The following is a 24,046-nucleotide window of genomic DNA, read 5'->3' on the forward strand; positions in this document are numbered from 1 at the left end:
GAGATGATAAAGCATCCGCAGAATCTCAACGGGGACAATGGTATAGAAATCAGTGGCAGTTGGCTACCTTTAATCAGGTAGATCAGGACAACCAATTCATTTCAGGTATAACAGCTCAGCCAATTCGTCTCAGGTATAATAGCTCAAGTAACTATTCTCCTCTCTAACCTTCTAATCTTATATTATAAATAAGAATTAAAAATATAAAAAATTATTATTATTATTATTATTATTATTATTTATAATAATAATTAATAATTATTTATAATGATAATAATAATAAGTATTATAATTAGTAATGATTTATAATAATAATTAGTAGCTAATTATTATAGTATCTATCAATTAATTGATTTTCTTTTAGAAATAGATATAATAATAATTAGTTGGTTTAATTATTAGAATATCTATTAATTAATTAATTTCTATTCTTTAGAAATAAGAACATTATTTTTTTAATAATGTTTTAATAGAAATTTTAATAATATTAAGAGTATTAATCAATATTAATGTTATTAATAAACTAATGAGTTATAATATTATTACTACTAATAATTATAATAGTATTATAATTATTAGTATTTATAATATTGTTTATAATGATTGTCTTAATAATAAATAAGAATTTAATCATGTGTTTATTATAACATCAGAGCATTAAAAATTATTTTAATAAACTTTAAATATTATTATAATTTATGAAAGAAAATTATGGATAATAATTATTATTATAATAAAAATTTTAATTTATTAGTAGCCGACATTCATCTTCCTTAAAACAAATTATCTTATAGCTATTTATCCTATGATTAATTTCTTCTATTATCTCCATTCAAAATAGTCTTGATGATGGATCCCACTTGGGATTTGAAACGTTGACAAATATTGGTTATTATTGTGGATACTCTGAAGCTTAACTCAACAAAAAAAGACCTTTCATTGTAGGACTCCAGATGGATGATTCAGGCAGCTCCTACATGATCCTTTTTTATGGTGTTTTAGTATATACAGGTTTTATATGCATAGTACTTTTCAGTATAGTCTATCTATGTGATATTTTTTGTATAACTGTAATGGCTAGACTCTTATGTATAAGGTTAAAAGTCATGTGGATGCTTATAGATGGATGCAGTTATGATTTCTTTGTGTTTTTGGTATGTCTCTCGGGCTTATGGAGAGATACAATGGTTTTCATAGATAGTATTTGCTTATTCAATATACTCAAAGCATGTGTAAATGTAATTTTATAATTACTAATAAAATTACAATTTTTTCTTATTGTTATACCATTTCAAATATCATTATTTTACATTTTGACCATTTTATTAAGGGTTAATTTTGAATGAAGCAAATATTTGTTGGTATTGCATGTTTAAGCTATTTTATTCCATGAATTCAAGAGATTTTCAAGGAATTGACTCCATTAATGCAATCAAAAATGCAATTTAAAAAATGAATATATGTATACAAAGAGATATTCATCCTAACCGCCATCTATAAAATCTCTAGAAAAATACAATTTTTAAAAATGCAACTTTTAAAGTTTTACATTGTAATTTGTACTTCAAAAAGATTTAATGCCTATCACTTTTGCTAGATCCGTGATTAAAATATATCTATAATAATATAACAATCCCATAAAGTACTCTTCCCTTTCCCTCTTTTTAACACTTTCCCTTACCAAAACTTCTCTTACTTGTTCATATTTTATCATCTGAAGCTTGGTTAGACGCATCTATGGCAAGATCTATCATCTCGATAAAAGTTCCTTCAAAATCAAGAACCTCTCAGCTGTTTCTAAAAAATTCCCACTTTAATTGAGTAGGCCATGCTACATGAACTTTGATTGATTGTATATGGCCTAGTATAATAGGCATGCTTTTTAAGAAAGGAACAGGAGGAAAAATCACAGACTTTAAAGAAAGAGGGCCTACATGCACTGCAAACTTCATCCCTTTTAGAGACAAATCCCTAGTGTCACTCCTAAAAAGGTGTTATTTAGGTGGGGTAACATAATTTGAAAAATAATATTTCATTAGAAACGTATGTTATAACGGTATGGTAAATGTTAATGTAGGTAGTGGGTATTAAAAAATATTAGGTTTTTCGGTTAACAGTGTCCGAAAGTGAAGGTTGTTTGTCTTTTACCTTTTTCGTCTGTATGCACTGCTACACCGATTTTCCCACATTGGGTTTTTCCGGGGACATTGGTCCAAAAATAACGGTGTCATTTGGTGTGACTATTTCTGTTTCCTTCAGTTGTTGATCTGTAATATGTTGAGCATGCACTAGTGTTTATTTTCAATATTTACATTGTAAATAACTTGTTAAGTAACGGAACAAGTAGGTAGGAATAAATCAGTAAAGTGCATGGAGGGTTTCTAACTGGTAGACTTAGAAACTTCAACAAATTGCACATTTATCCCGCATACCTAAGTGACGTACATAAGCAATTATTTCAAACATAAATGACACAATGTCATACATTATATGCTCATACATTAACAAACAATGACTTAGACACCTATATAAGTGACACAACCATATACATAACTGACAATATTTGAGAAGAGATGTAGGGTGCTACATAGAATGTGTAAAAAATCACAAAAAGGAGAAGCATGGAGATGTAAAAATAAGACAATAATAAAGCTATTGTACAACCCATTTTCTCATTTTCATAACCCATAACAAAAATTAAAACACTACAATATTGATAAAATCATATTTTCTTAATAAATATGGATTTATGCTAGTTTAATGCAATTTCATTTTCCATAAAGTACTTTGAAATTCCATGAAATTAAAAATCATATTTTAAAACATACACCTTGTTTAATTGCCTATCACAATCATATACTTTCCTTACTTACCTATCATAATCATATATGATTAATATAATAATAAAAATTTATAAAATACTAATATGAATTTCCCAAACTATAATGAGAAACATAATACATCTCTAAAAATTAAAACATAAATTATATAACAAACACATAGGTTACTCTTCCCTTTCTTTTCTTCTTTCTTTCCTTATAAGGGTGTATGGGGAACTTTCCCTTATATGAGTGTCTTTTACTTGTTCATATTTGATCATCTAATTATTGAGCCAAGAGGTTCATTTTACAACCCAGTATGAGGGCGATAGTGTAATTTTGTCAATGCTCAACATGGAGTTGACACATGTCCCTTTTAAAGTAAAAATAAAATATTCTTTAAATTAAAAAATAATGTTAGCTATAAATCAAAATAAAAAAGCAAATATACATATTTGGATAGTTTTACTTAAAAGTATTATAAAACTTAGCCTCACTCTAACTGTGATTGCTTTATTGGTTGTTGATATTACAACCCAATTGTTGAGCTATAAAAAGGGTATTTTTAACCTCTATTTACCCTACATTAATTATCAATCCAGGTACGATTTTTTATCTCAAGAGTGTACTCAGTCTGAGGTGATCACTTGTTCAAGAATAATGTCTACAGTATAGCGCTTACAAAAGTAACTGAATGCTGGAAACAAACTCTAATTGTAATGGCAAGAAACTTAAATGCTTTGTAACTAGATCATTCACTCAAAAAACCACAGCAATCATCAATCAAGGATGCAGTAATGATAACTCTTTCCCCTGTAAACTGATGTAAATGTAAATCAATCACAGACAAGACCTCCAATCTGAGAACTTAGATAGTAGTAGTCAATGTTCGTTACAATTGTAGAGCTTTCTATTCACACCAAAGCAAATGCTAGAAATGACAATTCAATTTGCAGAAAAGGAACAACAAGTAATCTATTGAAGAGATCAAACAGCAAAGCTTAATCTACAGAAATTATTTAAGCAGCAATCTTAACCGGAAGGAATTGAACAGCACTCTTCAACTAATAAAGGAATTGAACAGCGATCTAAACTAATAAAGGAATTGAACAGTAATCTAAGAAAGGAACAGCAAACTTAATTAAGTGTAAACACACAACGACTGTAGAATCAATAATCTTATTCTAGAATAATGGACATTAACCACAGTTATGAAGGAACGGCAATTGCAATGATAATGGAATAGTAATCGAATGAATAGCAATCACAATTGTAGGTAAACCATAGCTAAATGAACAGCAATATCAATCTGTAAATGAACAACAATATCAATCTGTAAATGAACAGCAATGTCAATCTGTAAATGAACAGCAATATCCGAATTAGACAGTGCAATATTATTTCATAATGAACATCATAATATTTTCAGTTGCAAATAACAATCTTGCTATTTCAATTACGAATTCGATATAACAAAGCAAGTCAATGAAATGTTCAAGAACATAAGATTACTGAATAAAGCGAATTTAAAGAAATGAAAATGAAATCAAACCACACATGACTATAATCATAAAATAATGATACAAGAAGCAAGTGATCCACCAGGACCGAGCCCTTAGCCACCAGGGAAGCACTGCTGCAGTTACTCCAGGATCAAGTAATGGAACAACAACTGAGTTATATATTAATCATAAAGGCAGATTTACAGCTATTGCTCCTTAAAGAGAGCTGATGATCAAAGTTCAGATTACCACAGTAAATTCTACAAATCAACAATAATATCCCCCTTGGGCTATCAACGTTGTCCCTTTTTATAATGGCCAAGCGACAGTATCAAAAATACAGATAAGTCTTGAAGCAGCGATCCCTCAGGATCAAAGGATCGTGAGGGATTCACCATATCTTTGATCTTCAGTTATCGTTTTGTCCTCTTGCACTGATACTATGTTTCTTCTTCCTTTTCCTGGTCCATGCACTCCAATCTTGATTTCCTCATCTAGATGTAGTTTCCTGTCAAAGGGACAGCAGTTGGTTCTACTTTGTCTTTTCCTTCAGAATAGTGATTTTCCATTTTCTTCTCTTTCTGCATAGAAAAAGACAATAATTAGTCATTTTACATCAATCACAAATCTCCTTAATTCTATCATATTCTTTTAACATATTACCATCTTAGAATGTAAAGAAGTTGTGATTTAAAGGGAAAGATAAGGAAATAAATGATAAATACATACCTTTTCCAATACTCAACACACCCCCCTGCTTAACCTTTTTCATGCCCTCATGAAAACATTTTAATTGACATGCAAGGTAGTTAGGGAGTAGGCTGGAGAGGGATTTTCATGCAGTGTTCTGAAACCATGGTGTCTAGCTAAAACTTCAAAAATATGCCCTGTCTCGCCTTCAGGCAATTCATATAGGGCCTTATACCCTGGTGTAGGATACCAAATGAATGGACTTCGAAACCTACAGCCTAACCAATACAGGCATTCTCTCAAGATGAGGTTACGATAGGTAGCCAGGCGATCAGCAACTAGCTTAAAATTTTCATAATTGAACGGCTCTCTGTCTTGGACATTCCGATTGGAAGTCTTGTATCGGAGTTTGGCTGCTACTATGGCAAGGTCTTTGATGGCTAGGAAGTATTCTACCCCTTGCCATACAACTACTGTGTGAATGGGTCCCAGTGTCTGGATCACACCCTTCTTTCGCATTAAGCTTCTATGCTTATTCCACAGTTGCAATGGGTTTCTAGGTTCACCCCTTACCCACAGATCTAACCCGTTCTCCTGTCTCTAGAAGGTATTGTGGGATTTAAGCCACTTTATCTGGTTAACAGCAAAAGAGATGAATGCCTGAAGCTGGATATCACCCACAAAAGGGCTAGGGTTCTCTTTCGTTTCACCATCCAACACAAGATTATGCAAATAAAACTCACATAGAAATCACTGGACTTTCACCCCATAATGCTTATAGCAGTTTATGAAATCATCAATAGTTTTTAACTCTATAGGCACCCCTGCCTTAACAGCCTTAATTTTCAATTGTAAATACCTTTCCATCAAAACTAAAGCATAGTTTTTGGCAGGTGCCCTACATGCTAGAACATCAGTATATAGAGAACATAAGGTATCCATTTGACTCATAATTGTGTCTAGTTTATTCATTACCTTTTTAACTTTTTCCTCTGCCCTTCGCCATCTATCGAAGGCCTCACTCTCCAATGCATTGATGTTCTTTACCTGTTGCTGTAACTTCTGATATTTCTGCTGAGGAACAGTTTCCTCTGTGAGATTTTCTATCGTTTGTTGGGCATGTGCCAAATCCTTTTGAAGTTTCACTATCCTCGAATCATTGTCCATCATAGCATTTTTGGGTTGGAGATCTACCTAGATCTCTTTATTGCGACATCTGGTTCCTGTAGTCGGTGTTTCCTTCTCATGAACTGTTCGATCGGTCATGATGCTAGAGGACAATGCCTCTATCTGGACGTCCTTATTATAAACTGGTGTGTTTACTGTTTGGGCTTCTGCATTTGTAACAGCGACATGTTGTTCCTTGCGGTCCTGAATAATAATTGGTTTGACTTGAGTCCTTTTGGTCTTCACTTTATGGGGTTTTGCCTGGGTGGTTGCATGCTTTGCTCTAGGGGTTATTTTTTAGATTTTCCCCATTTTTAGGACCCTTATTTGTTGTCTGAGTTTTTAAATTATATTTAGCAGTCTCTGTTGTTCCTTTCGCAACTTTTTTATTTCATTTGTTTTCTTCGAAGGAACAGTTGTTTCTTTTCTTGGGCCTGGGGTTTGTTCTTCAGGGATTGTACCTCGCCCTTGCTTATTTCCATGTTTTCTGCTTGGAATACTTCTTCAGTGTTCTCGTCCTCCTGATTAGGTTTTTTAGGGGAGGAAACCCTGGTTTGATCTGTTGTTTCCCGGGTGATTTCTGCTTCTACTTCTTCTTCGTCATTCATTTCTTCGGATACACTCTTATTGTGAGCAGAGTGTTCCTAATATTGTCCTTCTTCTTCCTCCTCATCACTCATCTCCCCAGATGTAGAGTGTTCCTTCGATTTTCCTTCTTCTTCTTCCTCATCAAACATCTCCTCAGATGCACTCTTACTATGAGCAAAGTGTTCCTGCGGTCCTTCTTTGATATCGGGGTTGAGTGGGCTGTGGGGCTAGACATACTCACCCATATTGGCCAAAATTTGGGCCAATTCATCTTCTTGCAGAGGGTTTTGTAATGGGATTTCGCTTGGTTGCTATGCTTCCTCCCCTTCTTCCTCACCAGAGTGGTCAGTTTCCTCTTCCAATTCCTCTTCTTCATTTTCCCCTCCTTCAAGTTGTGGAGGTTGCTCGTCCTCTGAGTCATGTATCTCTAATGGCTGGCTACTATTTCCTTGGGGATTTCCCAACATTCCTCTTCTTCTCCCCAATCTGAAGGATTGTCTTCATTTCTGCGGTCTAATTGATGTGTTAACAGTGCTTTTTCGTTTTTGGGCTGGCAAGGCCAGTCCCGCATCTATTGAGAAAATCAATTCTTCCCAACTACTCTGCTGTTGGGTGAGACTATAACTAACTATCAGCCAAATTAAACTGTGATGACTTACTACTGATTCTACATGACGATATTTTCTTATACTTCGGGCAGCATCATGCAATAAAAAATTTAAGTATACGGGAAAATTCACAGCACATTTTTGTTTTAATACAGCTAACAGTTTGAGATGGCGTGGTCTTACCACGTCTTTTCTGCCATCGCAAGTGATGTAGCTTTGCACAATTCTAGCTAATTCTGCCCAAGGTTCTCCCAGGGTTGTAGGCAGAACTCCTTTTCCTTTGACAGTAAGGATCTGTCCTTCGTCTCGGAAGATGGTTATACCATCTTGAAGTCTCATTTTTTTCAGGGTCCATATTGGTCCAACAGTTGGTAGTCCCGATACTTCAGCAATTATCGCATATGTTACTGTTATTTGCCTCCCCCTCACCATGGAATGATTTTCCTGCAAATTCTGCAGAAATTCAATGGCCACCGTCTCATTAGACTGCTGTAGTCGGTTAAGGTAGACAATCCATCCTGCTCTTGCTAAAATTTCGTGTGCAGCGTCGAAGACCATTAACACCTGCGGTTCACTGCGTATTGATCTGCCTCCCATTTTGTTCAAGCTTAGCACACTATTAATTTTTCCAGAGCAAAAACACAGAGATGACGATGGAACAACAAGCTTGTTCAAGCTTTAGCTCACTATTAATTTTTACAGAGAAAAAACACAGAAATGGCGATGGAACAGCAAGCTGTGCATATTGGGAAATACAATACCGTTAAACTTGCTATTCCCGAGTTTTGATGGAGTCATAATACCTCCAAATAATGAGTTGACATGTATGCCAGTGTATTATGGAGATCATTGGCGCCCCCCTGAAATGTGATATGCCGTCCTCAGTTGGAAAATAAAGGAGCAGCATGATGGACTGCAGTCGTACATGAAAATAAAGGAACGGTGTATAGATCCATGACATGTTCGCAAAAATCAGCGGATTACTGAAATCAAGGCTTATGATGGAAATCACGAATAAATATGGAAATGTCGTGATATGATGCGAAAAATAGAGGTTAGGACAGTTTGACGTAAGTAAAATTTCTTATGCAGTGATTATCCACTTTAACCATTATGATTGATTTATAAATGATTTTCATGTATAAAAGGTTCAAAAGGGTTATATAACATAATCTCATTTGAAATCAATATAATGATATAAGAAGAAGGGTTTATAATTACTATTGGTGTATGAAAAATATGACTTCAATACCATCAACAAAGCTCTGTTGCCCATATGTGTCCATAACCTTGACAGAGTTGCTTGTTTCACCCTTGGAACCATAATCCTTTGTGTATTCCTAGGAAAGTGATGTGCGATGTCAGAATGGAGGCCATTGTGCTGGCTTGGTAACTAGATGAATCACAATGCCATTCACCAGGAAGGAGTGAAAGGTGGACAGGCCGGCTCGTGAAGAGACCTCCTGTTCCAAGGACTTTTTTATTTTTTCTGATATGCCTCTTGGATCATCTCCCTGGTGTGGTGGCCATAGTGGGGATGCCACTTCACTTGCTTCCTTATGATCATGGTAGGTTGGCTCTATTAGGATATTCCGACACATAGGAAATAGTTAAGTACAACTTGGTCTAGTATAGAGTTAGGTATAGAGTTAGGTAAAGTGTGTTTCTTTACCTTGTACATTTTGTAACTTACAATCCGACGGTCACGATATGTAGTGATCCGACGGTTCATTCTCTCCTCGGTATTACCGACACTTGATCCGTGGCTTGACACCCGATTGGTCCATGATTTCTATTTAAAGCACATGGAGGGTCATTTGTAGGGTAATCCAAAATGGGTTCGTGCTACTCGAGATGCAGCAGGTGATCTTGCTAGTGATCCTACAGATCAGCGACGCACACGTTCTCAGTTTGACAGAGCCTCTTCTTTACTGGCTCAAGCTCTAGTAAATTATGATCCTGACACTTTTGCAGAAGCTTCAGGCCATCCAGATTGGGAAGCAGCTATGAATGAAGAATACCATTCATTATTGGCAAATGATACATGGGATCTTGTTCCTCTACCAAAGGGACGAAAACTTGTTAGATGCAAATGGGTTTACAGAACCAAGTATGGACCAGATGGGAAAGTTGATAAACATAAAGCTCGTCTTGTTGCTAAAGGTTTTTCACAGGTTGAAGGCATTGACTACACTGAAACCTTCTCCCCTGTTGCCAAAATGAACTCTATCCGCCTTGTTCTTTCCCCTGCTGCCTCGTTCAAATGGGAAGTCCATCAGATGGATGTTAAATCTGCCTTCTTGCATGGGGACTTGCATGAAGAAATCTACATGGAACAACCCATTGGCTTCATAAAAACAGACTCCAGCCTTGTATGTCAGCTTAAGAAATCCCTTTATGATCTCAAGCAAGCTCCTCGAGCTTGGTATGCCAAAATGGATAGCTTTCTTTTAGAATCTGGCTTTTCTAGGTGTCATTCTGACAATACTGTCTACACCAAGAAAGTGGGCAAGTCTTTTATCATTCTTGTTCTTTATGTTGATGATCTTATCCTTACCGGTAGTGATCCCAACCTTATAAACCATGTGAAGTCCAGCCTTAAAAAGAAATTTGAAATGGCAGACTTAGGACACTTACATTATTTTCTCAGTCTTCAAGTCTTGCAATCCAAGGAGGGTATTTCCCTTTCCTAGTCCAAGTATGCCTGTGATATTCTACGCCATTTTCACATGGAAGACTGTAAGCCAGCCCCTTCTCCCTTCCAATCTGGAGTCAAACTTTCAGTCACTTGTACTTCTCCTGAAGTTGATGCTACCTTATACCGTCAACTTGTAGGAAAACTTCTGTATCTAACCCATACTCGACCTGACCTTTCCTTTGCCGTTGGCCTTGTTGCTCGGTTTATGCAAAACCCATGTGAAAGTCATTGGAAAGTAGCTAAAATAATACTTCATTATGTTCGAGGTACAGTTCAGTTTGGGATTCATTACAGTGCCGAAGCATCTCCTCTATTGGTTGGTTTCACTGATTCGGATTGCGCTGGTGACCCTGATGATCGGAAGTCTACTGTCGGTTATGTGTTCACTCTTGGTTCAGGACCTATTACATGGGCTTGCAAGAAACAAGGTGCCATTTCTCTTTCATCAGCAGAAGCAGAGTATCGTGGTGCCGTAGAAGCTAGTAAGGAAGCCTTGTGGCTTCGTCAGATCCTGTCAGAGTTTGGCTTTCAGCAGCAGCATCCAACTACACTTTGGTGTGATAATCAAAGTGCCATTCAACTATGCAAAGATCCAGTCCAACATCAGCGCAACAAACACATTGAACTGCACATGCACTTCATCAGAAAGCTCATTCACGACCATGTTCTTGAAGTGCAATATTGTTCAACAGATGATCAAGTTGCAGACATCTTCACAAAGGATCTCATAGAGGCGAAGTTCACTAAACTTCGATTTATGGTTGGAGTTCAGGAAGTTGTCACTAAGGGGGGATAGGCTCTAGTGCCTCCTTCCTTCTCCTATTGTGTCATATTTGTAAATCCTTCAATCCTATCCCAAGTTGTTCTTAAGGGGGGATGTTAGGATATTCCGACCCATAGGAAATAGTTAAGTACAACTTGGTCTAGTATAGAGTTAGGTATAGAGTTAGGTAAAGTGTGTTTCTTTACCTTGTACATTTTGTAACTTACAATCCGACGGTCACGATATGTAGTGATCCGACGGTTCATTCTCTCCTTGGTATTACCGACACTTGATCCGTGGCTTGACACCCGATTGGTCCATGATTTCTATTTAAAGCGCATGGAGGGTCATTTGTAGGGTAATCCGTCTATGAGAGAAGCTTATGTAAATTTTCATTCTTTTATTAATAAATTGCCTGAAGTGGCCGCGTTGGCTCAGGCCATGGACTGTTTCCCTCTTTGATGGTTTTAACCACGTCAAAAATATTGGTGTATTGATTTGCAATCTGGTTGTGAGCGGTGTCCTTTGGTGTTATGTCTGAGGAACTTACCCTGTAAATTCCTATAGGCTCTTGATGAGACCCCCTATCCTTCATCAGACAAATCATGTTAGTAATCATACAAATATATATTTTTTCTCTTTTTTCTTTTCTTTTATATAGCACTTTCCTATTTATATACAGAGGGTGGCTCAACACTCCTTACGAGTAGGGATGGTGGAAGAAGTCTGAACATCTCAATAGAGAAAATATTCCCTTATTCTTATTCAATAATAATGATCAAAGAGAATTATGAAGATAAGAAAGAACCAACATGATAAAAATAATCAATCAAATAGGTTTTAGTGAAAATAAAGACAGTAAAGTGATATAAATGGTTGTCCTTTCCTCTTTTTTCTTATCGATTCAAAACAATTTCTCTAAAGATATCGATTTTTCTTTGATTTGCTGATTTCGGTATCCTCTAGTTTTTGTATTCTTGCATAAATGTATAGTTGTGCCTTAAATGAACCATCATTCACAAAAATTCTCTAAATGATGAAACACACACACAAAAATGCACTCAAAAAGTGTTGTTCCTTAGATGGAATAGCTGTTGTTTCTTAAGAGGGACAACAAAAGAACATCTGCACGCAAAAACTGTGGTTCCTTTAAGAGGAACAACAAGCAAAAGAAAAAATACACTCGGAACTGTTGTTCCTTAAGAGGAACAACAGTTGTTCCTTAATCGGAACAGCAAATAATGCAAGTGCAAAATAAAATACCGATCCGTTTGGCGGAACAGCCTAAAATCATCCGAAATCAAAACTGTTGTTCCTTTGGAAGGAACGGAAAAAAGGAAAAAAATGCGAAAGAGGGTTGTTCCTTTAAGAGGAACGACAAAAAAATCTGGCAGAAGTGCAGTTCCTTCAGAAAGGAACAACAAAAAATGCGGAAATGTTGTTCCTTCGGAAAGGAACAACAAAATGTGAAAGTGTTGTTCCTTTGGAAAGGAACAGCAAAAAACGAAGGTGTTGTTCCTTCGGAAAGGAACAGCAAAAATGCGGAGATTTTGTTCCTTCTGAAAGGAACAACAAAAAATGAAAGTGCTATTCCTTCGGAAGGAACAGCAAAAAAATGAAAGTGTTGTTCCTTCGGAAAGGAACAGCAAAAAACGAAAGTGTTGTTCCTTCGGAAAGGAACAACAAAAATGCAGAAGTGTTGTTCCTTCGGAAAGGAACATCAAAACGTGAAAGTGTTGTTCCTTCAGAAAGGAATAAAAAAATGCAAAAGTGTTGTTCCTTCAGAAAGGAACAGCAAAACGGCGGAAATGTTGTTCCTTCGAAAAGGAACAACAAAATGCAAAAGTGTTGTTCCTCCAAACAGCAAAAAGGTAGAAATGTTGTTCCTTCGGAAAGGAATAGAAAAATGCAAAAGTGTTGTTCCTCCGAAAAGGAACAGCAAAAAGGCGAAAATGTTGTTCCTTCGGAAAGGAACAGCAAAATGCAAAATGCAAAAATCTGTACAGAAAGTAATTTATACAAGCAAAAAAGAAAAAATTTATGCACAAAATTTAAGAACAATGAAATTACTTAGTGAACCAATGCCGAGGAAGAATTATTTTCCTCAGAATCTGCATATCAGAATCTTCCCGGAGCTGCTGGTAGAAGGATTCTCGAGTAAGCGATTTATGGTACAGTAGCACTCGGTGGCCATTTGCTTTAAAGGTATGTCCAGATCTGTCAATAGTAGTCAAAGTAATGGTGTCATTGTCATGCACTTTCTGGATTTCATACGGTCCAAGCCATCGAGTCTGAAGTTTTCCCGGAAAATCCTGAAACCTGGAATCGTATAGGAGTGCCCAGTCTCCTTCATGGAAGATTTTCTTTTTGATCAGGGCGTCGTGCCATTTTGCTCTCTGTTGTTGGATTAATGCAATGTGTTGAAGAGCCGAGAGCCTAATTTCATCTAGCTCGTTAATTTGTTGTAATCTATTAGTCTGGGCGTCATTCAAATCCAGACCGACCTCCTGTGTTGTTCTTAACGTTTGTATTTCGAACTCTATTGGAAAGATGGGTTCCTTTCTAAATACTAGCTGATATGGTGAATAACGGTGGCGTTTCTCCACGTTGTTCGATATGCCCACAAGGCCTCCGGCAATATTGAAGCCCAATCACACCTATGTGATGCAATGGTTTTTGTCAATATTACCTCTATCACTTTATTCGTGCTCTCTACATGGCCATTTGCCTATGGGTGATACGGAGTGGTAATTTTGTGTTGAATGTGATAATTTTTTAATGTTGCAGCGATTTCATTACCTACAAATTGTGGTCCTCTTTCCATGATTATGTCCCTTGGGAGGCCATATCGCACAAATATTTGGAATAGGGAATGAATCATAGAGTCCTCTATAACTCTTGGGAGTGCCTCTGCTTCAACCCATTTGGTAACATACTCTGTTGCTACTAGAATGTATGTTTTCTGATTTGATGATGGGTTGATCGGACCAACAAAATCGAGCGCCCAACGCTCAAATGGTTCGATTACTAACTGTGGGTTTAAAGGCATTTCGTCAGACTATCCAGGGCATCCTGCTCTTTGGCAACTGTCACAGGCTTGAACAAATTTCTTAGCGTCTTTAAAGATTGTGGGCCAGTAATAACATGTTTGCAAAACCTTGTGACCAATCCTTCGATCTGCGAAATATCCACCACACGGTCTGTCATGACAGGCTTTCAGAATGTCAAATATTTCGTCTTCACGGATGCATCTTCTGATGTGCATATCTGCCCCTGTATGAAATAGGTAGCCCCAAATCTAAGAAAATCGGGTACTACGTTGCACAATCTGTTTTCGTTCATTGGGGGTTAGATGCTTTGGTAATTTTCCTACTGCTAAATAATTTGCAACATCAACATACCAGGGTGTCTTAACAGTAACAACAAACAAATGTTCATCTGGGAATTGATCTTCGACTACTGCTGTGTCCGCTGGCTTTGACATTCGTGAGAGGAAATCAGCTACAGGTTTCTCTTTCCCTGATAGATCTTTTACTGTGATGTCGAATTCCTGTAATAAAATCAACCATCTTGTTACTCTACCGTTTGTAGTAGGTTTATTTGCTAAATATTTTATGGCAGAGTGATCTGTATATAAAACAATAGGATATCCAGTGATATAATGCCTAAATTTATTTACAGCATGTATTACAGCTAAAAACTCTTTTTCAGTAATGGTATAGTTTAGCTCAACAGGAGACAAATTCTTGTTGATATAATAGATTGCATATGGTTTTTTGTCTTCTTCCTGCCCAAGGACTGCTCCAATAGCTGTGTCGAAGCATCTGATGAAATTTGAAATGGCAGGTCCCAATTTGGGCCTCTGAGCACTGCCGCTGTTGACACAAGCTTTTTCAGATCCTCAAAAGCGCGATCACATTTATCTGTCCAAACAAAATCAACATTCCCTGTCAGTGCGTATAGAGGTGCATCTATTTGAGAAAAAATTTCTATGAATCTCCTATAATAACCAGAAAATCCAAGAAAACTGCGTACCTCTGTCTGTGTGGTAGGAGTAGGTGTTAACAAAATTATTTGAATTTTGGCCGGATCTACCTATAGTCCAACCGCTGAGATATAATGACCTAGGATGAGCCCTTCAGTCATCATCATATAGCACTTTTCATGGCTCAAGCAGAGCCTGGTGGCAATACATCGTTGCAGCGCCTTTTCCAATGTGTCTAGTGCTGGCTCAAAATCATCTTCGTATGGTGTGAAATCATCCATGTATGCTTCGAACCCTTCATCTATTAAATCTGAAAATATGCTAAGGATGGCCCTCTGAAATGTGGCAGGGGCATTACATAGGCCAAAGGGTAGGACTCTGTAAGCAAATGTTCCCCAAGGACAGGTAAAAGCAGTTTTGTCCTAGTCTTCAGGGGCAATCTGAATCTGATTGTATACATTGAAGCCATCCAAGAAAGAAAAGAATTTCTTTCTTGCTAATGTGTCTAATACCTAATCAATGAATGGAAGGGGAAAGTGGTATTTCTGGGTTGCTTTGTTTAATTCTCTGTAATCTACACAAATCCTCCACTTTCCATTCTTCTTTGGTACCACTACTAGTGGAAAGACCCACTTGCTATCGGATATTGGATAAATAAAGTTTACATCCAAAAGTTTTTGTAATTCAGCTTTCACAATATCTTTCAGATGAGGGTTGAGTCTCCGTTGGGGTTGGCGAATGGGTCTAACATCTTTTTCTGTATAAATGTGGTGCATACACAGTTAGGGATCAATTCCCTTCATGTCTGAATAGTCCCATGCAAAAGCTTCCTTATATTTTCTCAGTAGTTGGACCAGCTTTTCTTCTTGTTCAGGAGTCAGGTTACTGTTAATGTTCAAGGTTTTACCTAGCTCAATCTCTATAGTTTTGCTATTTGAAACAAAGGTAGTGGGTATTGTTCGATCATGAGTGTCTTTGAGAGGGTCTTATTCTAGTTCATCGTCAAATGCTGCCTCTATCATGTGACATTGTACATGGGATCTGAATTTAGATTGGTTAATGAAGTTGTTAATAATTTCATCCTCTATTTGATCTTTAAAATCGAGGGCATCTTCTATGGATAATTGGGACCTAATGTTTTCTGTAAGGTATGATACAGGTTGTTTGTTAGTTTTTATTATTGTTACACTTGGCTGGGTTGGAGGGTATAGAGCTAGATTCTTGATATTACTTCCTCTAGTTATGGTCACACTGCCTTGTCGGCAACCGATGTAAGCATCAGCAGTCGCAAGCCAAGGTCTACCTAAAATTAACGGGTGTCCATCGAGTCGGTTTTTAGGGTTGATTATCAGAAAGTCAGCAGGGTATTCCTAGGAATCAACGAATACCATTACATCATGTAGTGTACCTTCTGGCCTAACTATTGATCAATCAGCCAGTTCTAATAAGGTAGAGGTTGGTTCCACTGATGTAATGCCCAGTTTTTGACAAGTGGTGGTTGTTAAAATATTAATTGCAACCCCTAAATCAACTAGGGCATTTGAAAAGGTTTGTCCATTGATTTGCACTGTCACTATTGGATTCCCTGGGTCTTCATATTTGACAGGTGCTTCTCTTCCTGATAATAGATCAGATAGGGTGCCAACTACTTGGACTGTTGGGTTATTTGTTATTCTCCTCTTTGGCTTCCTTATACATAACTCTTTGATGGTTTTTGCATATATTGGGATATCTTGGATAGCTTGGAGGAGTGGGATTTTTATACACAAATTTCTAAGTTCTCCCAGAATATCAAAGTCAGGATGTTCGATAGGGCGTGGTATGATTAATCATTCTGGGAATGGGGGAGAGGATGTGGTTGCTTGATCGTGAGTTTGTTGTCTGACCACATCCTCTTCTTGTAGTGGTTGTTCTGCGGGTAACTGATTTTCAACTTGAACATTTTTATCTCCCTCGGTTTCTATAATATGCCCAAACCTTAATTGAAGGTTGTTGCACTCCCTTAGATCGGTTTCTAGTTCTGTTGTTTCGATTATTTGAAAATATTGAACCGATATGTTATTTGGGTTCGGGTTGGGTTGGGCTGGGAGTTGTGGTCTTAAGTTGGACTAGGGATTTTGTTGTAGTGCATATGGTGCTGGCAATGTAGGTTGAAGGAGTGGAATGGTTCCTGCTGGCTGATTCATCGGCCTTTGCCAGTTTGTCTGCCAGGATTGACTCTGCGAAGTGGGAGGGGACCATTGTGTTGGATATGCATTGTTCTACCAATATGGTGGAGAGTAGGGAAAATTTGGCCAATTAGATTGGCTTGTTTGATTCGACCATGGTGATGATGAAGGAAATGGTTGTTGTGACCAGTTTGAAAAGGGAGGCTTGTTTTTCCACATTTTATTATATTGCTGAGCATGATATTGCAGAGGCTGGAAAGAAGAAGATGGATCGAAGGGCATACCTAGTTGTCGTGGCTGCCATTGACGACGCTGATTGAGTAGGTACACTGGTTCTGATTCTTCTTCCGCTTCTTTGTATACTGCTTTCAAACCCGGAAGTGAGGGGCAGTTCTCTGTGGAGTGATCTTTTGTACAGATAGCGCAGACTTGAACTACATCTAGTGGGCATTCTTTGTGGCTGTGTTTCTTCCTACATCTAGGGCAGAATATTACCAAATTTTGCTCTGCTTCTGCTTGTTTCTGTTTCATTTGCATAATATCGAGCTGCATTGTCAGAGTCCCTAATATATCAGTTTTGAAATTCTCTAGTAATTTCCCAATTTCTGCGTGGGTTACTCCTTCACCGGCGATCTTGTTGTCCCTTGTGAACCTGTCACGTTCCGCTGGTTTTAGCCTTATGCTGCCTCGTGAACTCCTAATACATAAATCAATAATGTCAGCAAAATTTTCTTGATAAATGTCACCTTTTCCCATAATATTTAGTGTTTTAACCTATTGTTCCTTCATCCCTTTAATTAATGTTGTTTTTAATACATTTTCAGGTAAGGGTAATGATGCATAAGGAGATCTCAGAAGATTATATTGAAAACGTTCAACATATTCTTCTAGTGTCTCATTAGGTCTGGCTACCATCTGAAATATTTCATCCTTTAACTCTCTAGACCTACAATAATCCTGATATTTCTTCAGGAAAGCCTCTTTCATCTGGTCCCAGTTGTTTATGACACCTCCACCTAACCCCATAAACCATCATAAGGTAGCCCCTTTTAATGTAGAGGGAAACAATTTTAGCTTTTGGGGATCGGTGGTATAGTCATACCCCTACACAATACATCGAATTCAAGTAAAAATGCGTCTGGATCTTCCGATGTTAGGCCATGGAATGTAGGAATATGTTGAAGAGGAATGACCGTCATAGGTGCATTAACTGCAGTATCTACAATGGGATATTGCAGTGTGGAGGTTTGACGTGTTTGCTGGTTTTGGGCCATTTGGTCAAATATGTGCCAATATCCCTCTGGGATTTCTAGGAGTGTATTCCTAAGCTAGCTAGAAGGAGCAAGAATGGCCTTAACAACACTTCCTTTGTCTGGGATGATGAGAGTTCCTTGCTGAACTAATGTCTGGGGGGATCTTAGCTCTTCAGGGTCTTCAACTTTATTCTGGATGATTTTGACAGCACTTCCCTTATCTGGGCTGCTCAATGGCTGAACTGTTCCAAGAGGAGATCTTGGTTCCTTGGTTTCCCCTGTTTCTCCTCCTCCTTCGCAGAGATTACTAAGGTTCCCTTCTTATAATGATTTTGGGCTAGAATTCTCAATTTCTTGAAAATATTGCTCCTTTGTTTAGCTTTGCACCTCAGCAAAGGCTACAAATGGTGATTCTGTGGCCCGAAGGGAACTGGTAGGTTGTATAGAAGCAACTTTTCTAGGTACTATTAATGGCTGAGATTCTGCTTTTTTAAGGATTTCGTCTATAAAGGTCAATCGGCCAAGGGTCACCGGTCCCTTAGCTTTATCAGGCTTGGGTAGTGGTTTAAGATTCTTTTCAGGTTTTTTCTGCTTAGTCATGCACACAAATCAAATACTTATTTCTACCCAAAATAACCAACAAATCTGTAGGAAAGCAAGTGGGGGAGTAGGGCTGTTACATGCTCCATACGCAGGTTCTTACTTTCCATTTTTAAAACCCAACTCTCTCCTAGCAGGTACTTACACTACTCTCTTTTCAAAAGAAATAAATGGCTACACTCTCCCCGGCAATGGCGCCAAAATGTTGAGCTGTAAAAAGGGTCTTTTTAACCTCTATTTACCCTACATTACTTATCAATCCAAGTACGATTTTTTATCTCAAGAGTGTACTCAGTCTGAGGTGGTCACTTGTTCAAGAGTAATGTTTGCAGTATAGTGCTTACAAAAGTAACTGAATGCTGGAAACAAACTCTAATTGTAATGGCAAGAAACTTAAATGCTTTGTAACTAAATCATTCACTCAAGAAACCACAGCAATCATCAGTCAAGGATGCAATAATGATAACTCTTTCCCCTGTAAACTGATGTAAATGTAAATCAATCACAGACAAGACCTCCAATCTGAGAACTTAGACAGCAGTAGTCAATGTTCGTTACAGTTGTAGATCTTTCTATTCACACCAAAGAAAATGCTAGAAATGACAATTCAATTTGCAAAAAAGGAACAACAACTAATCTATTGAAAAGATCGAACAACAAAGCTTAATCTACAGAACTGATTTAAGCAACAATCTTAACCGAAAGGAATTGAACAGCACTCTTCAACTAATAAAGGAATTGAACAGCGATCTGAACTAATAAAGGAATTGAACAGTAATCTAAGAAAGGAACAGCAAACTTAATTAAGTGTAAACACACAGCGACTGTAGAATCAATAATCTTATTCTAGCATAATGGACATTAACCACAGTTATAAAGGAATGACAATTGCAATGATAATGGAACAGTGATCTAATGAACAACAATCACAATTGTAGGTAAACCGTAGCTAAATGAACAACAATATCAATGTGTAAATGAACAACAATGTCAATCTATAAATGAACAACAATATCCGAATTAGACAGTGCGATATTATTTCAGAATGAACAACATAACATTTTCAGTTGCAAATAATAATCTTGCTATTTCAATTACGAATTCGATATAACAGAGCAAGTCAATGAAATGTTCAGGAACAAAAGATCACTGAATAAAGCGAATTTAAAGAAATGCAAAGGAAATCAAACCACACACGACTGTAATTGAAAAATAATGATACAAGAAGCAAGTGATCCACCAGGGTCGGGCCCTTAGCCACCAGGGAGGCACTACTGCGGTTACTCCAGGATCAGATAATGGAACAGCAACTGAGTTATATATTAATCATAAAGGCATAGTTACAGCTATCGCTCCTTAAAGAGAGTCGATAATCAAAGTTCAGATTACCAGAGTAAATTCTACAATTCAACAATAATATCCCCCTTGGGCTAGCAGCGTTGTCCCTTTTTATAATGGCCAGGCGACAGTATCAAAAATATAGCTAAGTCTTGAAGCAGTGATCCCTCAGGATCAAAGGATCCTGAGGGATTCGCCATATCTTTGATCTTCAGTTATCGTTTTGTCCTCTTGAGCTGATACCGCGTTTCTTCTTCCTTTTCCTAGTCCATGCGCTCCGATATTGATTTCCTCATCTGGATGCAGTTTCCTGTCAAAGGGACAACAGTTGGTTCTACTTTGTCTTTTCCTCTGGAATAGTGATTGTCCATTTCCTTCACTTTCTACGTAGAAAAAGACAATAATTAATCATTTTACATCAATCACAAATCTCCGTAATTCTATCATAATCTTTTAACATATTACCATCTTAGAATGTAAAGAAGTTGTGATTTAAGGGGAAAGATAAAGAAATAAATGATAAATACATACATTTTCCAATACTCAACACCAATACAAAGGAGATATGGTAAAAATATTTCATTATCACTACTTAGTTATAAATAGAATATTTTCATGTCCATATGAAATAAGATAATTTTATATCGACTTTTAAAATACTCTTAAAGTAAATAAAACAAAAAATAAATAAAGTTGATATTATATATATTTTCATATTTCAATTTGATATTTAAACAAATCATTTTAATATCCATGTTAACTAATTTATTTTCATATCAACTTTAGAAAGAAAAACACACACACACACACACACACACATATATGAATGACAATAAAATATTTCAATGTGCAAAGAGAAGTAATTGAAAGTAATAGCGAAATGTATTAAAAAACATATTAATAGAAAAAAGGTTTTAATGTGGACAATGTAATTCATAAATAAAATATATCAATTCTTATGTTAACTAAATTATTTCAATGTCAACAATTTACATAATATATATGGTTTAAAATAATTATGTCTATATATGAAGTGTGATTGCAATGATGGTAAATGAGATTGAAGAAAACTATAGTTGTGCGGTGGGAACCATGACATAAGCAGTGATCTGCATGTCTAGTGAAATCAAATGAGAAGCTCGACCATGTTGCTTAATTACATATGAACAATCAGTGTTGGTGGTATCTAAATAAAGATGGGAGATGGGGACTCTGTGGTTTTTGTCTGAAGTTCCTACAGTCACGGCGATACCTACGGCAGGAGGCCTGAATCTACATTCATAGGTTTTTGGGAGTTATCTGATAACAATTTGTGTTGGGTTAGCCAGTAATGTCGATCCATTGGAAGACACAATGGATTATGAGGAATATTCTATTGATTTGGGTCTTACTTCATGGTCATCGTTGTCACTTGAGATGGATGTGTGACAAATAGATGATGAGAAGGGGAATCTTGACATGGTTAAGCGTCAGTTCACTCTCGTGTCCTTGTCGAAAAGGGAGAAGGAACTGGAGGGGGGCCTATGGTTACTTCCCAAAGAAACCTTGGCTTTACAAGAGATTGAAGCCAAACTCCTTTCACCAAAGTGGCTTCAATATTTTGATTTCAGTGTTGATTTGGTTTGATAGAGTGAGGTCTTTTAGTCAATTTCAATCTTGAAAATGAGTCAATCTTGAGTCACATTCAGTCCTACAATTGAGTCATTGAGTCAAGAGTTTGGTTTCAGTTTGTCGAAGTTATTGACTCCATAGCCCAATGGATGAAGGCACTACTTGCTTTCCCAGAGATCTGTAGTTCTTGGCACCTCCAAGGAGCTACCATCCCCATTGGATCCAATGTTAGTGTCGGTATCTTCATCCCTTCGTCAGAGATCAAATCCTCTTGTTGCATTGCATATTAGGTGTCCCGCTCAGTCAGCTGCATTCCATTAGGCGCATGGATCATCTGATGGTAGTGGCTTCTCCTACAGTTTCCCTCATGTCATTTACCTGCTGGTTCATGTTTTTTCATAAAAAATTGTACACAGTCACCTTTTTGTCTTAAAGATTGCAGAAGTCTTTACTAGGGTTTCATTGTCATTTTGGTCTAGGGTTTCATTAGGGTTTCGTCAAAAAGGGTTTCAAAAGGTCCAATAACAACCAACAAGCACATGAGGATGTTCCAGTCTCAATAAATTTTATAATCAAGTATTCAGAGATGTGTACAAATTTACGTAATTTTATCCCTTCAATTGTAAATTGTTTCACCTAAAACCCTGGTCACCTTCCCTAGCCCCAACAGCTCCAACTCCTTGCAAAACAAGCAAAACACAAGTCATTCAGCTCATCACAAGCTCTAACAAAGTGAAAAAGTTCAAAACAGAGTTTAAAAATAAAGTCAAATTCCAAACATTATGAAAGTGGGTTTTGTGAGATAAAAATTAAAGGCTCCATGAATATAAGTCATTGTTTCAATTTGAAAGCTCATTTGCACTCTTGGAAGCAAACAAAGTCGTGTTTGAAGGCGAGCAAGAGAAAATCGGAGAAGTTTGCCAAAAAACAGAGGCACGACGCATTGGGTAAGTGGCGCGGTGCACATAGCAGGCACGACACATTGGGTCGCCGTCTCCAATTCAGAATTACACGGGCGCAGCACACAAAACTGGCACGGAGCGTTGGGTTTGATGTGCGGCGCATACAGCCGGCAAGCCCAAAATCTTCACCAATTCATTCCAAATCGCCCAATATGCTTGGATCATCATTTGTGCAAGTAGGTTGAACCTCTAAACACTGCTTTTCATCCAATTTTTGTGCTTGTTTGATGGTGGTTGTCTTATGGTGGTTGGCTAAGAAAATCAAACCCTATCTCTCTCTCCAAAGAAAACAGTGCTAGGGTTTGTATCAATTATTTGGCTGCCAAGTCATTTCATCACCTTTCTACTCCCTCACCCCATTTTCCCTCACTTCGCTATTCCCTAAACTCATATATCCCTAAATTCACTAATCCCATATCCCCATTCCCATTTCCCAAAGTCCCAAATACAAATTCCCAAACCCTAGTCCTATACCAAATCCTACCCCAACAGTCCCTAAATCCCTCACTGTTTCCTCCCTCCATAGTCCCTCATATCACTGTTTTCCTTGGTGATAAAAGTCAAAACACATCCTACTTTTCATCAAGACAGTCCATTCACTAGCAGACATGGCATCTGACCCCTCATATGATTATGAAGAGGAGACACACAGTGATTCACCTACAGAGGTACATGCACCTAGGAGGCCTCATAGAGGAGGCAAACATATTCGAGAGGAACCAACCACTCTTGCTGAATTACAGCCCTGCCCTCTTGCCATCTCTTGTTTTCAGCACCAATCCTGCTATGAATTTTGTGAGAAGGTTGCTAGCATTCAGTTTCATCATGAGTTGGCTCGTTTGTTTGTGTTGCATTTACATGATGGTCAAGCCACTCTAGCTGGTGTCACTTTCACATTAACACCAGAATCTATTTCACTAGCAACCGGTATTCCTAACATTGGAGAGAAATGGAACAAGAGGCAGCAAATTGACCAGTAGCATTATGAACCATACATCAAACCTGACTATTTGAGACAACTCAGCAGAGTATTTCCTTTCCGGTACCTCAAAGATGCTTATGCTCCTTTGATGAAACTAATCATGAAGTATTTCAGCTGTGAGGGCCGGTTTTCACGTTTATATGCTTATCATATCAGGCTGCTGATGCATTTTACCAGGGTAAGGATGATGAAAATCCCTTACTTCATGTGCCAAAATATCAAGAAGATGACCACTCTAGTGTAGCACAAGACTCCTCAGCAGCAGTTCAACAGTATTTACCATTTTGCTCTCATTAAAATTGTGGTCATTCA

Source organism: Pinus tabuliformis, chromosome 2_1 (genome assembly GCF_031772625.1).
Source record: "Pinus tabuliformis cultivar Carrire ecotype Pingquan chromosome 2_1, CPIR1, whole genome shotgun sequence".
Lineage (NCBI taxonomy): Eukaryota > Viridiplantae > Streptophyta > Pinopsida > Pinales > Pinaceae > Pinus > Pinus tabuliformis.